A 13,456-nucleotide genomic window follows, 5' to 3' on the forward strand; every position below is an offset into this window, starting at 1 on the left:
CGGGTTTCTATGGAAGTACCGTCGAGAGAACGTTTAGTTACACAACTTTGCTGATGCGAGAACCGTGGCCTACTGTACAGTCGCATAGTCTGTATATTCATATGCATACGTCGGTAGGGGGGTCATCGCGATCAAAGATATATAAGGAGTTGCGGCAGAAAGTTCCTCTCGAATGGCATCCCGTAAGGACGTACATGTGACTGGAGTAGTTTCTTCAAGTGATTTGGAACGGTCAGGAAATATTTGATCGAGCTCTTTCTTGATGAGGTCACGAATGATTGTGCGAATGCTTTCGGTGATGGGTATCTGCAGACCCGACGACGGGGCAGCGTGTCTGAGGTGGTTGCTGGAATCCTGGCTCTTTGGGTTTCGTTCAGGCGATAACATGCTTGTGTGATGCTTTTCACGGTGTGGGAGTCCCGAGTCATGAGGTATTAGAAACCGTCTTCGGATATTCCTTTAAATATAGGCCCAACCTTGCCCGCCTCTGACATCGTTGGATTGGCCAGTTTATAAAGAGCAAGAAAGTTTTCTATGTAAGTGACGTAGTCCTTGTCGGGATCTTGGGCACGGTAAACGAGACGTCCCTCGGCCACTTGTTTGCGCTGAGCAAAAAGCCCAGAAACCCCCAGAAACTTCTTGATTTGATCCCAAAAGGCGAAGGCGTATTCGTTGTTATTATACCATGTCACGCTGTGTCTTTTAATGATTAACGTTGGCGACTTTTAGCGTACCGCTAAAAGTCGCCAACGTTAGCGATTAGCGATTAACGTTGGCGACTTTTAGCCCGATAATAGCCGCGTAGCCATTCAACAACGTCTTGGGTGGCTGTGCCGGAGGACAATGGAGGATCACGTTGGCGGCAGGTGACAGTGGACGGCGTTAGACCAGACTGAGTTGGTGTGGTATGGGTGGACTGCGGTGTTTGTATCCGAAAGTAGCTGCAGATGCAGCTGGTGACCGGATCTTAGTTCCATGTCGGATTGGCAACCTTGGAGTAGGGGATCGTAGCACTTCCACCACATAAAATGGTGTAAAAATTGGTAAAATTACTAAGATGACTTGGCAACAACGTCTAGTCAGTTGGGTATTTTATTGCAGTCTATTAGAATACGGGGTAGTGTTTGGACCGGCGCGGCTCGGCAATGGGAGCTTAGCTTGTGAGGCTGCGTGTGTAGAGAGCAATCGCGGCGCTGCAGTCGACAGGGCATCAGAAAGTCGCTGCAGTTCGCACGTGTCGCCGCACGTGCCCGTGCACGCGGTGCATGCTCACAACCACCACCATAATAACCCTACTGACTATTCGCCGGTGTTGACACCTAGGGTGCCTTGATGTGCGCTTTGCTTGGGGTGGAGACATCTGGCCATTTTGTTTCACACTTTTATTTTTATTTTTTGTTCAGAAGCGCGTGAAAGAACGTGTCCCTGCACGCGCTCGTGGCGCTGACTGTGCTACGGCGACATTTTATTCTCGTCGATTTCTTTGTATTTTACCCGTGAGCGCGTGCTGTCGGCATCGGGTACTACAAAGGGTGGCATCACCCTAAACAGAAGGACATTGAGGCACCCTATTGACACCTATCGCGATGTACACCGCACGCCTCACGCGAGCCGCTCCGGTCCCAACACTACCCCGTCTTCTAGTACACCGTAGTTGTATTTACGACCCACTTCATCTTTTTTTTTTCGGCGTTTACCTCGTCGTTCTCTACAACAGGAAAGCATGCGATTACAATGCAACAGTAACAATATAATGATATCTTGCCAAAATTTATTTCAGGATATTTGCTGCCCACTTCAAGCAACGACTTGAAAATGCCCCATAAGTAACTTCATGTACGGCCATCACCAGCATTTTGATTCCAATTTCAAACAAATATCCGAGTTTGGCTATGAATAGCCCAATCGGCTAACCATGTCACAACACGGTCAAGGGGACGTAAAAAAAATCATGGTCAAAATTATCCCTTACAAAATTGTCCAGGACAGTATTGCGCACCGAGATGAATCTTAGCTATGTTTGGATTCGGTCATCTTTCCCACGTGTCGTACAATTTCGCCCTGAAAGTGGATGCTATTGCCAGTTAAGCATATATGTATATATATATATATATATATATATATATAACAAAGCAACCTAGTAAAACATTGATCACGGAAGACAAATCTACTAGCGTGAGCTAGCCCGTGTTCCTAGCTTCGAGACGTGGATTTCTAACGCGAATGCTCGCTTGGCGAAATAACTTTTCAAGGCAGCAACCTCGTGCTTTCGTGTTTGTGGCATTGGCTGCATGGAGTCTCAGTTGTGGATGGATTATAGGAAGTATTCACTGGTGGCCATAGCTCTGTTTGAGCTGTGTGCGCGGCTGCTGAGCGCGTGCTGACGCGAGCTTCCACAGTTCTGTAGCAACGTGCATTCCGCATCATCAAGATTGCCGGTCTTAGCAGGCTATTAATGTGCGCTCGTTCTGAGCATCCGCTCTAAACATCGCCCTCAAATATGGCCTCCATTGAATACACCAATTAAGGGGTATTCACACGAGGGAGAATCCTCGGGATTTCTCCACGTCACGCGCATCGCGCGACGAAAACGTCATGCTTTGCGATGTGCAGAAGCCTCGCGTTTTTGTCTCCTGATGCGCGCGCGCCGGGGAGAAATCCCCGGGATTTCTTTCTCGTGTGAATACCCCTTCGGCAAGATGAGGTTTTGGTAGCGCCCTCCTATGGCTTCCTCTCGTGACGTCATTACTTGGCGAACAAGTTCGATGGTGCTTTTAATTAGCGTGGTGGAAGCCTAAAATCATGGCACTCTGAAACCAACACTACCGAATTTTCCATTACTCTTATTTCCGTCTATGAGAAATCCTTTCTTGACGTCATAGTCAGCATTCAGCCAATCGTGACAGGCCGACCACAGCGACGCTTTCGATCGCGCATGTAGCCAATATAGACCTTTCCAAAAAAAAAGGACTTCTGGCAATACCAGCTATAAGACAAGGCCTGCGCGTGACATTTTGTTAATATACCCCGACCCATCCCAAGCGGCAAACAGGCTGAAGCATGACAAGAGTATGGGCTGCGTGCGGCCGCGACTGCTGAGCGCGAGCCACGAGCGAGCTTCCACAGTTCATTTGCAACGTGCATGTGACAGCATCAAGATTGCCGGTGTTAGCAGCCTATTGGTGTGAGCTCGTTCTGAGCGTCACCGCTGAAGCAGGTCATGAAGCAGACGATGTCGCAGACAATGTTGCTCATCCGGGCTACCTAGGGGGCGCTGAGGGGATCTACCAGTGATGACGTTTAGAGGAACAAACGCGCAGGCCTTGTCTTCTAGGCGGTATTGCTCCTGGCCGGTTCTATTTTGCAGTGTTCGCGTGTATGGCGCGTGATTTTCTCGCTTTCCAAAGTGACGAACGTCCGCATGCTGGGCTGAGGAGATCGCATGCTGGGCTGGGTTGAAGAATTGTAAATATTGGAGTCGGCCCCGATGAAGGGTCAAAGCGCTCTCGTGACGCGCGCTGCACTGGTTGCGTGCTCTCGTGTCGCGCGCTCTAATAGTATGCGCTTTCGTGCCAATGCGATCTCGTGTCGCGAGCTCTAATCGTACGCGCTCTCGTTTCACTGCGCTCTCGTGTCGCGAGCTCTCCTGCCGGAGTTCTCGCGTCGTGCGCTCTCGAGGCGCTCTCTCGATTCTCCCTATGCATCGAGAAACTGAGGTAGAGGGGGAGACGAGAGCGCGCGTGGACTTCAAAACGCCGAGCTCTGGTGGGAATGATTAGGGGTGGACCTAAAGCTGGCAGCCTTTGTCTCCACTGCACTCGTCGAATAACGCGTTCGAGCGCGGAACGCGTAGGCCCGGCGTTTGGCTTTCGCATTTGAAAGCGTTCGACGAGTGCAATGGAAGCAAAGTCAGCCTTCGACTTTACTGCACTCTTCGCACGCGTTAGAATGCGGAACGCCGGCGTCCGGCGCTTGGCTTCCGCGTTCTTAACACGTTCGACGAGTGCAGTGCAGACAAAAGCAGCATTGCTCTATCCGGAGTGCAAGTTCGTCTGCATCTTGCACAGGAGTTGCGATGATATCAGAACGCCGAACTCTTACTGGCTGATTGAAAACAATAGAGGGTAGACTTCAAGGCATCTAGCATTGAGGCCTACCCACTATCCTTTCAATTAAAGCCAATCAGAGCTCGGCGCTGTTGTGACGTCACCGCAACTCCGGCGCAAGAAGCAGACGACTTGCTCTACGCATATATGTCTAGCCATTAATCACTCGAACCAGAGCTCGGCGTTCTGACGTACTCGTGCTCTTTCGTCTCCTCCTTTCCCTCAGTTGTTCGGCGCATAATTATTAAGGTTCAGGGCATAAATACAAGAATGAGTATCGAAACATCAATAGTTCAACAATGCGTATTACGGATGGTCTACACAACGTACAGTTTTTACACACATACATTTGCAGGTAGTTCTACGCATGAATTAAATTCGACTGCTGCAATTTTTGTGCCAAGCAATACACAAAAAAGTTGAGAATTAAGCTGTCTCGCTATACGTTGTCATTCGAAACATAGAATTAGGAGAGCGTGTTGGTTAATCATCTTGGTATGCGAACGTAAAAGGAGACAAGGAACACACAAAAACACGTCAGTCGCGGTCTGTGTCTGAAGTGTTTTGCGTGTCACTTGTCTCGTGCGTTCGCATATCAAGAAGTAATTTTAAGGTTGGTTGAAATTTACGAAGCCCTGAAATACATTAATGCGCAAACCTCTGATAAACGGGTTCCCATCACAGACTAAAGAGCAGCTTTACAAGCCCGCCAATCAATAATGAAACATAATGTATATTTCCCCTTCGTCAGTGCAACCACATGCTTGCAAAAAAACATGCAGGCCGGTCCCGATTTTATTTTTACATCAGTGGGTTCCTGGTCACGTTCTTTTGCTTCAATGGGTTTATGGTCATTGTGCTATCACCGGTAATGTGAGCGCTGGCAAAGCCACAAGAAGCGCTTACAAAAACATTACAAACGTTGGGATCGCATACCTCTGAACAGATGCTTCATCGGCAATTCGTCAAGCAGCCAAGCAAGTGACATCGAACATCTGGGGTTGTTCTGATTTCTTTCCTTTCATGTTTGCCTGTAAGTAAATTGGGGTGTATGTTTAAACACCCTGAACTTAGTCTGCCTCAACGGGCGGCTTGTCTCTCAGCTGTCGACGAGCGAGATTTAGCCAGTGCGGTACAACCGCTAGCCTGGGGTTTTGACGTGCACAACGCAGTAGCGATACACGCCTGCCCGCCGGTGCGATGCTCGTCCAGATAAAAACGGGCAGGGGTGTGATTGAACTCAGGATCCTTGGGTTCTGCAGCGCGAGCTTTCGCTCCACGTGCTCTGAAATGGTGTGCGTTAGTCCACTTGGCTGCCAATCCACCTCACGTTCGCCTGGACTCTCTGCATCCCAATATAATATCTCAATATCTGAATTGGACAGCTATTTTTCAACCTTTTTATGCTTAGCAGAATCGCACTGTCTAGAAGATCTGTGGAGCATCTTTCGTAATAAAATAACAAACTTAATCGACACTTTTGTACCATCGAGGATTATTCGACAAAAACGAAAACAAAAACCATGGTTTAATATTGAAATTCGTAAACTCGTAAGAAGAGCGCGGTGTGCATATAGAAGGGTTTCCAGAGATGGCTGTCCAATAAACCTGCAAAGGCTAAAGGAAATTAATTACACATTAAAGTTATCTATAAGAAAAGCAAAGAAGTTATTTTTCTCCCGGCTAAACGATGATCTTAAGCGAAATCCCAAAGTGTTCTGGAATTACGTTAAAACAAGTAGAAAAGATGATATTTCTATCCCATACTTAAATGTTAACAATACAATAATCAAGAGTGATGCTGAGAAGGCAGAATGTATTAATTCTTACTTCAAATCAGTATTTTCTCAAGAAACAACCAGCGATGAATCACCAGTATCTGTTATTTCTGGTAACACAATGGCAGATATTGAAATTGATGTTAACGGTATTACTTGCCTCTTGCGTGAAATGAATACCTCGAAGGCAACCGGACCTGATGGATTACCATCGATTGTTCTTTGTAAGTGTCGAGATATTATAGCCCAGTATTTATGTCTCATGTTTAAAATTTCCCTTGAAACTGGGGCAGTTCCACACGATTGGAAGGTAGCAAATGTTATTCCTGTTTTCAAGTCAGGGGATAAAAAACTTGTAGAAAATTATAGGCCTATATCTTTGACGTCAATTAATTGCAAATTGTTGGAACATATTATATATAGTGAAGTTTTTGATTACCTGGAATCCTGTAAATTTCTTGCCCCTTCCCAGCATGGCTTTCGCAGAGGGTGTTCATGTGACACACAACTGGCAGAATTTCAACATTACATTTCAAAATCACTTGACAGCAATACTAATGTAGATGCAATTTTCCTTGATTTTCGTAAAGCCTTTGATACTGTACCACACCACCTACTACTGAAGAAATTAGCATCTTTAAATATAACTAACAATATTCAAAAGTGGATAAAAAATTACTTAAGTGGCCGAGAGCAGTGCGTGGTTTTAAATGGTAGCAAGTCATTACCTATAACTGTGAGTTCAGGAGTACCCCAAGGCAGTGTCTTGGGACCATTATTGTTCTTAATTTATATTAATGATATTGTCACGAATGAAGGTGACGAAAAGCCGAACAGTGAACTGAAAATAAAAATTTAATGGGCGAACTTGTGCCAACCAAAAATAAATAACGAAAGAGCGTCGAGGTAGCAGAAAAGCGGGCGGCGGTTCGGCGGCACACAGAGCGCTAGCGAAACTGGGACTGACTCGACAAGGTCGCGGGCAGCTGCTTATCTACCGTGCGTCACTATCTCGAAAGTTCGGCAAAGAAGGTTCGAGCGTCGCGCGCTCGGGGCGAGGATGAACTGGCACTTTCGAGAATAACAAAGCAGAGGGAAAGTTACGTCTGCTGCGAGGATGACCGGGAATCTTCTAGAAGACCGTGACCGAGCGTTGCCTTCTCGGCTCTGCGGGCGGCATTATCCCCCCCTTTAAAAGTGCATCGCCCCGATGCGAAACGAAAGGAAAACGGAAATTGCTAAAACAATTGCGGCGAAACAAAACAAACATGCAGTGTCACAATCCTAACGCGCGTAGAACGGCTTGAGTCGAACTACGTGGACGACCTCGGATCGTGGCTGGCGGCGTCCTGATGGGCGAGTTCCGTCGGGGAGCACCTCGTAGTTCAAGTCCCCAAGGCGGCGGATAACCTTGTAGGGTCCAAAGCAGCGTTTTAACAGTTTCTCACTAAGGCCGCGGTGACGAATGGGCATCCACACCCACACCCTGTCTCCGGGCTGGAACTCCCCGTCTCGGCAACGAAAGTTGTACCGGCCAGCTTTGACACGTTGCTGGTCTTTTATGCGAAGGCGGGCTAGCTGGCGTACTTCTGCTCGTTGGGTGACCAACTAAGCATCGTCGGTGCCATCATTTGTCGGTGCTGTCGTTCGTCGGTGCTGTCGTTCGTCGGTGCCGTCATTCGTCGGTGCCGTCGTTCGTCGGTGCCGTCGTTCGTCGGTGCCGTCGTTCGTCGGTGCCGTCGTTCGTCGGTGCCGTCGTTCGTCGGTGCCGTAGTTCGTCGGTGCCGTAGTTCGTCGGTGCCGTAGTTCGTCGGTGCCGTCGTTCGTCGGTGCCGTCGTTCGTCGGTGCCGTCGTTCGTCGGTGCCGTCGTTCGTCGGTGCCGTCGTTCGTCGGTGCCGTCGTTCGTCGGTGCCGTCGTTCGTCGGTGCCGTCGTTCGTCGGTGCCGTCGTTCGTCGGTGCCGTCGTTCGTCGGTGCCGTCGTTCGTCGGTGCCGTGAGGCATCACGGCGTCGAGCATCGTCGTCACCTTTCAGCCGTGCACCAACTGAAAAGGTGAAAACCCACTGGTTCCTTGAACCGCCGTGTTGTACGCAAACGTGATGTAGGGCACCACCTCATCCCACGTCTTGTGTTCCACGTCCACATACATCGAGATCATGTCGGCGATGGTCTTGTTTAGTCTCTCCGTCAGCCCGTCAATCTGCAGGTGGTATGCCGTGGTCCGGCGGTGGTCGAGGTCTGCGACGTCTGGGGGTCCATCGTTGACCTCGTTGGTTGCTTGATCTTGGTTGGCAGAAATCCGAGTTCCGGGTTAGCTCTTGGTTGCGGCGACTTTATCGGGTCTTGCTTGTGTCTTCGTTGGGTCTTCGTGGGCTTGGTGTTGGACTTGCACTGCGGGCCCTCGGAGGAGTACGGTGCAGGGACATGCGTTACCCCGCACCTCCACCAGAAATGTCACGAATGAAGGTGACGAAAAGCCGAACAGTGAACTGAAAATAAAAATTTAATGGGCGAACTTGTGCCAACCAAAAATAAATAACGAAAGAGCGTCGAGGTAGCAGAAAAGCGGGCGGCGGTTCGGCGGCACACAGAGCGCTAGCGAAACTGGGACTGACTCGACAAGGTCGCGGGCAGCTGCTTATCTACCGTGCGTCACTATCTCGAAAGTTCGGCAAAGAAGGTTCGAGCGTCGCGCGCTCGGGGCGAGGATGAACTGGCACTTTCGAGAATAACAAAGCAGAGGGAAAGTTACGTCTGCTGCGAGGATGACCGGGAATCTTCTAGAAGACCGTGACCGAGCGTTGCCTTCTCGGCTCTGCGGGCGGCAATATTGTAACTGACATTCAATCGCCGATTAAGTTGTTTGCGGACGATTGCGTTGTTTATAGACAAATATATTCAACAATGGACATAGAAATATTGCAAAGCGACCTAGATAAAATAGAACACTGGTGTGATAAGTGGAAAATGAGTTTAAATATTGGAAAATGTAATTATCTCAGCTTCACAAAAAATGTATCAAGGTCTCCCGCCAGCTATACCATTAAAAATGCAATAATCCGCAGAGTAAGCGACTGTAAATACTTAGGAGTTAATTTCACCCAATCACTTAAATGGCACAATCATATTGACTATACAATAGCAAAGGCAAGCAAAATGTTTTATTTTATCCGGAGGAATTTTAAGGGCGCTTCAACAGAGGTGAAAGAAACTCTTTATATTTTGCATGTTAGGTCGATAATCGACTATGCATGCATCATTTGGGACCCATACCAAGATTATCTTATCGAAAAATTAGAAAAGGTACAGAATCAAGCGGCACGATTTGTCAGCAATAACTATAACCCTTATGCAAGTATCTCTGAAATAAAAGCCATGCTGGGATGGGAATCATTAAACACTAGAGGGTATAAGTTAAGGTTGAAGTTTTTTCATCGGATTTATTATAATGAAACTGGCATTGATAGAAATGAGTATTTGTATAAACCAAGTTACATGTCAGCGCGGTTCGATAACTCTGAAAAGGTTTTTGAGTACTGTTATAAAACAAACAATTTTGGTAGTTCTTTTTTGTTCAAACAATCAAAGACTGGAACCTGCTGCAACAGGAGCTGGTCAGTATCTCAGACAATGATGTATTTTTTTCTTGTTTGTGAAAATCACTGTTATTTGTTATTTCGTGATCCCCCCCCTACGATAATGCCCACGAGGCGATGTAGGTATTCTGTAAATAAATAAATAAATTGAAATACGACCTCCCTCGTTGAGCAGAAACCACAATCCACAAATTACGTCTTAAAACAACTTCCACAGAACTTTTTATATATATAAAGTTAAAAAAGAAGAAAACTTTCAGCCTGTCCACTTTGCTGAAAAAGGAAGACCAGCGGAGCTGTACAATGGAAAGTAATGGCCGGCCGCAAGTCGGCAAGCCAGAGTGGAAAGGTTGTTGCCATCTATGAGCGACGGCGGCAACCAGATACGTGGCTTGCCGCCGTCGCTCATAGATGGCGGTAGGTGTCCAGAGTTCGGTGTCTTCATTTTTTTTGCGAAGGACACAATCCTGGGGGAACTAGCCCTTAACAGCTCCGCTGTAAAAGCTACCAGTACGAACTGTCCAGCGTGATATACAGTCTGGAAATCAGAACACCTCTTCATTGTATGTACTCTTCACGCGACTAAAAGACAGGCGCTTGAGACGGCACTGTCAATCAAGGATAATAGGCCATTATCCACCGAGAAAGTACTTGGCGGCTGGGACTCATTTCAATGCTCTACAAAAAGGACAAACATATTGATCCCATTTTTTCGAGACACGACTGGCACTGACCCTGTAAAGTGTAAGGTAATGTTACTATAATCATCTCATCGTCGTCCATCTACCCTTCCCCAGATCATTTCATCTTGCCAATCCTTTCCTCCCTATCTTCTGCTACCTGGCGTATTGGCGACTGCAGCGAAATTGACGGCACTAAGCGGCTAGAACCGAAAGCCGTGGCGGCAGGTTCACTGTCTGGCCTTCCCAGAGCGATTCTCATATTCACAGCGCCTGGCGGCCAAACATGAAACCGTGAAAGTAAGTTCAAAAACACGTGATAAAAATCGGCAATATAGAGTAGTCTGCAAGAGTCATGCACTCATGCTAACCTCTTCGCATTGCAATCATCTCCTTCCTACCTCTTTCTTTCTGTCCCTTCTTCTCTGGCAATCACCTCAGAGTCAGTATTCTAACTCTGAATTTGGCTCTTTCGTACAGTCCATCCCATATATGTTCTTTACTCATTTCCTATAGTTCGCGTGCAACGCTCTCAAAACTACTGACTCGACCACCAGGCTTCAGCCGTTGTCAAAGGGCGCAAAAGTGGTCCTCCCCGAGGCCATGCGCAAGCGAATACTCAATCGAGTTCATGAAGTCTTTTTTGGTTGGGAGCAGGTGGAGTGCTGCATCTCCAATGCCTGCACTTGAATTATGATGGTTCCAGGCAGCCTCTTCAGAGCACTTCCCCCTAGGCGGCCAAGCGGCACAGAACTCACCGATGTTGAAGTGCATACATTGAAGATGCAGCACAGCCTGGTAAATGAAGCAACTAGGAGTCAATATGTGTGTTAAACTGTCGGGACACTGTCCTCCCGGAAGTGATTAACTGTCTCCGAGCAAAGCTTCCTGTTCAGGGAGCTTTGCCTCTCAGCACAGCCACGCACGCCCTTCCATCGTTCAAGGTTTTAAGCATCGCAACAGTTACACCTGTAGCGTGTCATTTCCACGAGAGCACGTGAAGATCAAGCGCCAGATCAAGACAGATGACCAGCAGCTTTTACAGCGTTCTACACTATATCTCAGGAGTTGTGTGCAGCAAAGGAAAAGGCTTAGGCGCGGATACATAAATTTCACATTAGCTTTCATTTCGTGAGTGCTCGTGAAAGGAAAGCAAATCTCATAGCCACACGCTTGCGCCAATGCTTTTCCCTCTGCTGCAGGCAACTGAAAAGATGGAGAAGTACCAAACGGAGTACCGGGAACAGGCCCAGCTGGATTACACAAATTGTTTAAAATATTAATTTGACGTATTATACTATTTAACAAAAAGCGAATCGTGCACCTGAATGACATAATCAATGTTTTTATTAAAAAATAATATTGATCGTAAGCAGCAGGCACGAAACAGTATTTTATTATTTTTTTTTTGTATAAAGATCTTTTATCATCAACGCCGGGGAGGGGACATCAGCAATATTGAATATGCCGTTATTGTTTTCTTAGATAACTTTTCCATGGATCGAGTGTCATACGCTTTTTTTTCGATCACGTAATCTCCAGTCTTTACGCCTTTCTCTCCCCATCTCTCCCAGGTTCAAAATATTGTACTTGTTTTTTTTTTCTTTATGAAGAACTAAAATTTAAAAAGCTCGGCTCCTCGCGAAGCCTTCCTTTAATGTCATGAATTCAGATGGTTATATGTGCATTAAGAATAAGTTACGTGATTTCATCAAAGCATACCCGTTGAAACGTAAACAGCATCGTTTTAGCTTTGCTCTCACATTCCAATATCAGTAGGAATATTTCGCGCAGCATAGAAACTATGGGCCACGCTTTTTTTCTTCTTGGTGTGACAGCGAATATATGTTGAAGGAATGTCTGCATGCCTGTGCTATACGCTCTTGCAGTGGCAGCCCGCTATGGCCGAACCAACAAGACGGACTGGCTCGGTAATAGAGGACAGATTTATTAATTTGACACGTACGTTCTTACTCCTTGTATATGTGCAAAGCACAAAAACCAAAACGCAATAGTGATGTGACACTGACGCTCGATTTGTAATGCTACGTCACGCGTGAGCACATCAAGTTACAACAGCCTGACAGTAATTTACGGCTTTATAGTAAAACACTAGAAATAGTACATAGTTGACATGTCCTTTGTGTTAAGTGTGAAGAACATGTTCCTATATAAAGTAGGGCTGGGTGCGATTAAAGTTTTTAACCAGATTAATCACCACCCTTGAATCGATTAGTTAATCGATTAATGGGTCTCGTTCATTTCCATGCATCATATTTTTAAGAAGTCAAAATTATGTTTGTCTGTTTGTTTTTGCCTTTGTGGTAAATATGATGAACGGCGCAATATACACTATTGACTATAAATCAACCTCGATGTGTAGTCGAGAACAATTTAAAGACACTCACACTCACAATTGATTACTTCAGCCGCATGAGGCAGAGAGGTTCGTTGATATTTTCCGGCTACAGCGTCCCACCCTGATTGTTCACAATAGTCTCTGCTGTGCTATAAACGGACACTCGAGCGGCGTTGAAGTGGCCGGGACGCGTGTAACCTTCTGCACCCTTGCCTGGAATACAAACCTTGCCCCTACAGTTTGCCTTAGCTTAAAATTTCACCTAAAGTTTGCCCTTCATAGAGGTTTACTGGTCCACGCCTGCGTAGTGAAAGCGTTTGTTCCTGTCAACTTTCTTCTGTCCCTTCTAACTTATCTTCAAGCTTCCTTCCCAGTTTAAGGGTTTAAACATCATGATTGATTTTTACTTTATTTTGGTCCGTCAATAATTTAACGATTAACCGGTTAAAAATTATTCTCGATCAAAGCGTTAATCGATTGTGGTCACTGTTAATCAATCAATGGCCCAGTCCTAATATATAGGCGTATAATTAATGGGCTTTCTCTAAAATCCGATATATAGGTTACGTGACAATGTGCAGCACAGACCGTAAGCGTAACTTCCTTGACATCCTTGCAACGCCGGCAGTGTGCGCGTGCTGCAGATACATATTTACCTTGAGCGTCGCTTGTTTTCGGCCAGACGAACGGAGCTTATTGTCGTCTTGCGTGTCGTCATCCGCACGATCGATTGGTCGTCCGTCCCTCTACTCCTCCTTTCCAGCGAAGCGGCCAGACAAAAGCCCGCAATCGATCTTCGGTCCATCCATCATCCAAAAAAGAAACAAAAACAAGGAAGGAACATACTCAATGAGGCTATCTCTCTTCTGGGACCTGGGCATCTCAAATTCTCTAACATTCATTAATACTAAATCTAAAATTGGCTTGCAGAAAAAA

General features: G+C 46.6%; 1 long non-coding RNA gene across 1 annotated transcript in view; it reads right to left on the reverse strand.

Moving 5' to 3' along the window:
• Positions 1-5,058: 5,058 nt before the first annotated feature.
• LOC121835005 overlaps positions 5,059-13,456 on the reverse strand; it is a 29,509-nt gene continuing 21,111 nt past the window's right edge. Inside the window, exons 2-3 of the long non-coding RNA XR_006077424.1 lie at positions 13,177-13,314; positions 5,059-5,137 (exon numbers count right to left, since the gene is read on the reverse strand). This is a non-coding gene — a long non-coding RNA (uncharacterized LOC121835005). The remainder of the gene's footprint in view (positions 5,138-13,176; positions 13,315-13,456) is intronic.

The sequence above is a fragment of the Ixodes scapularis genome, unplaced genomic scaffold (genome assembly GCF_016920785.2).
Source record: "Ixodes scapularis isolate PalLabHiFi unplaced genomic scaffold, ASM1692078v2 PGA_scaffold0__279_contigs__length_252992795, whole genome shotgun sequence".
In the NCBI taxonomy this organism is placed as follows: domain Eukaryota; kingdom Metazoa; phylum Arthropoda; class Arachnida; order Ixodida; family Ixodidae; genus Ixodes; species Ixodes scapularis.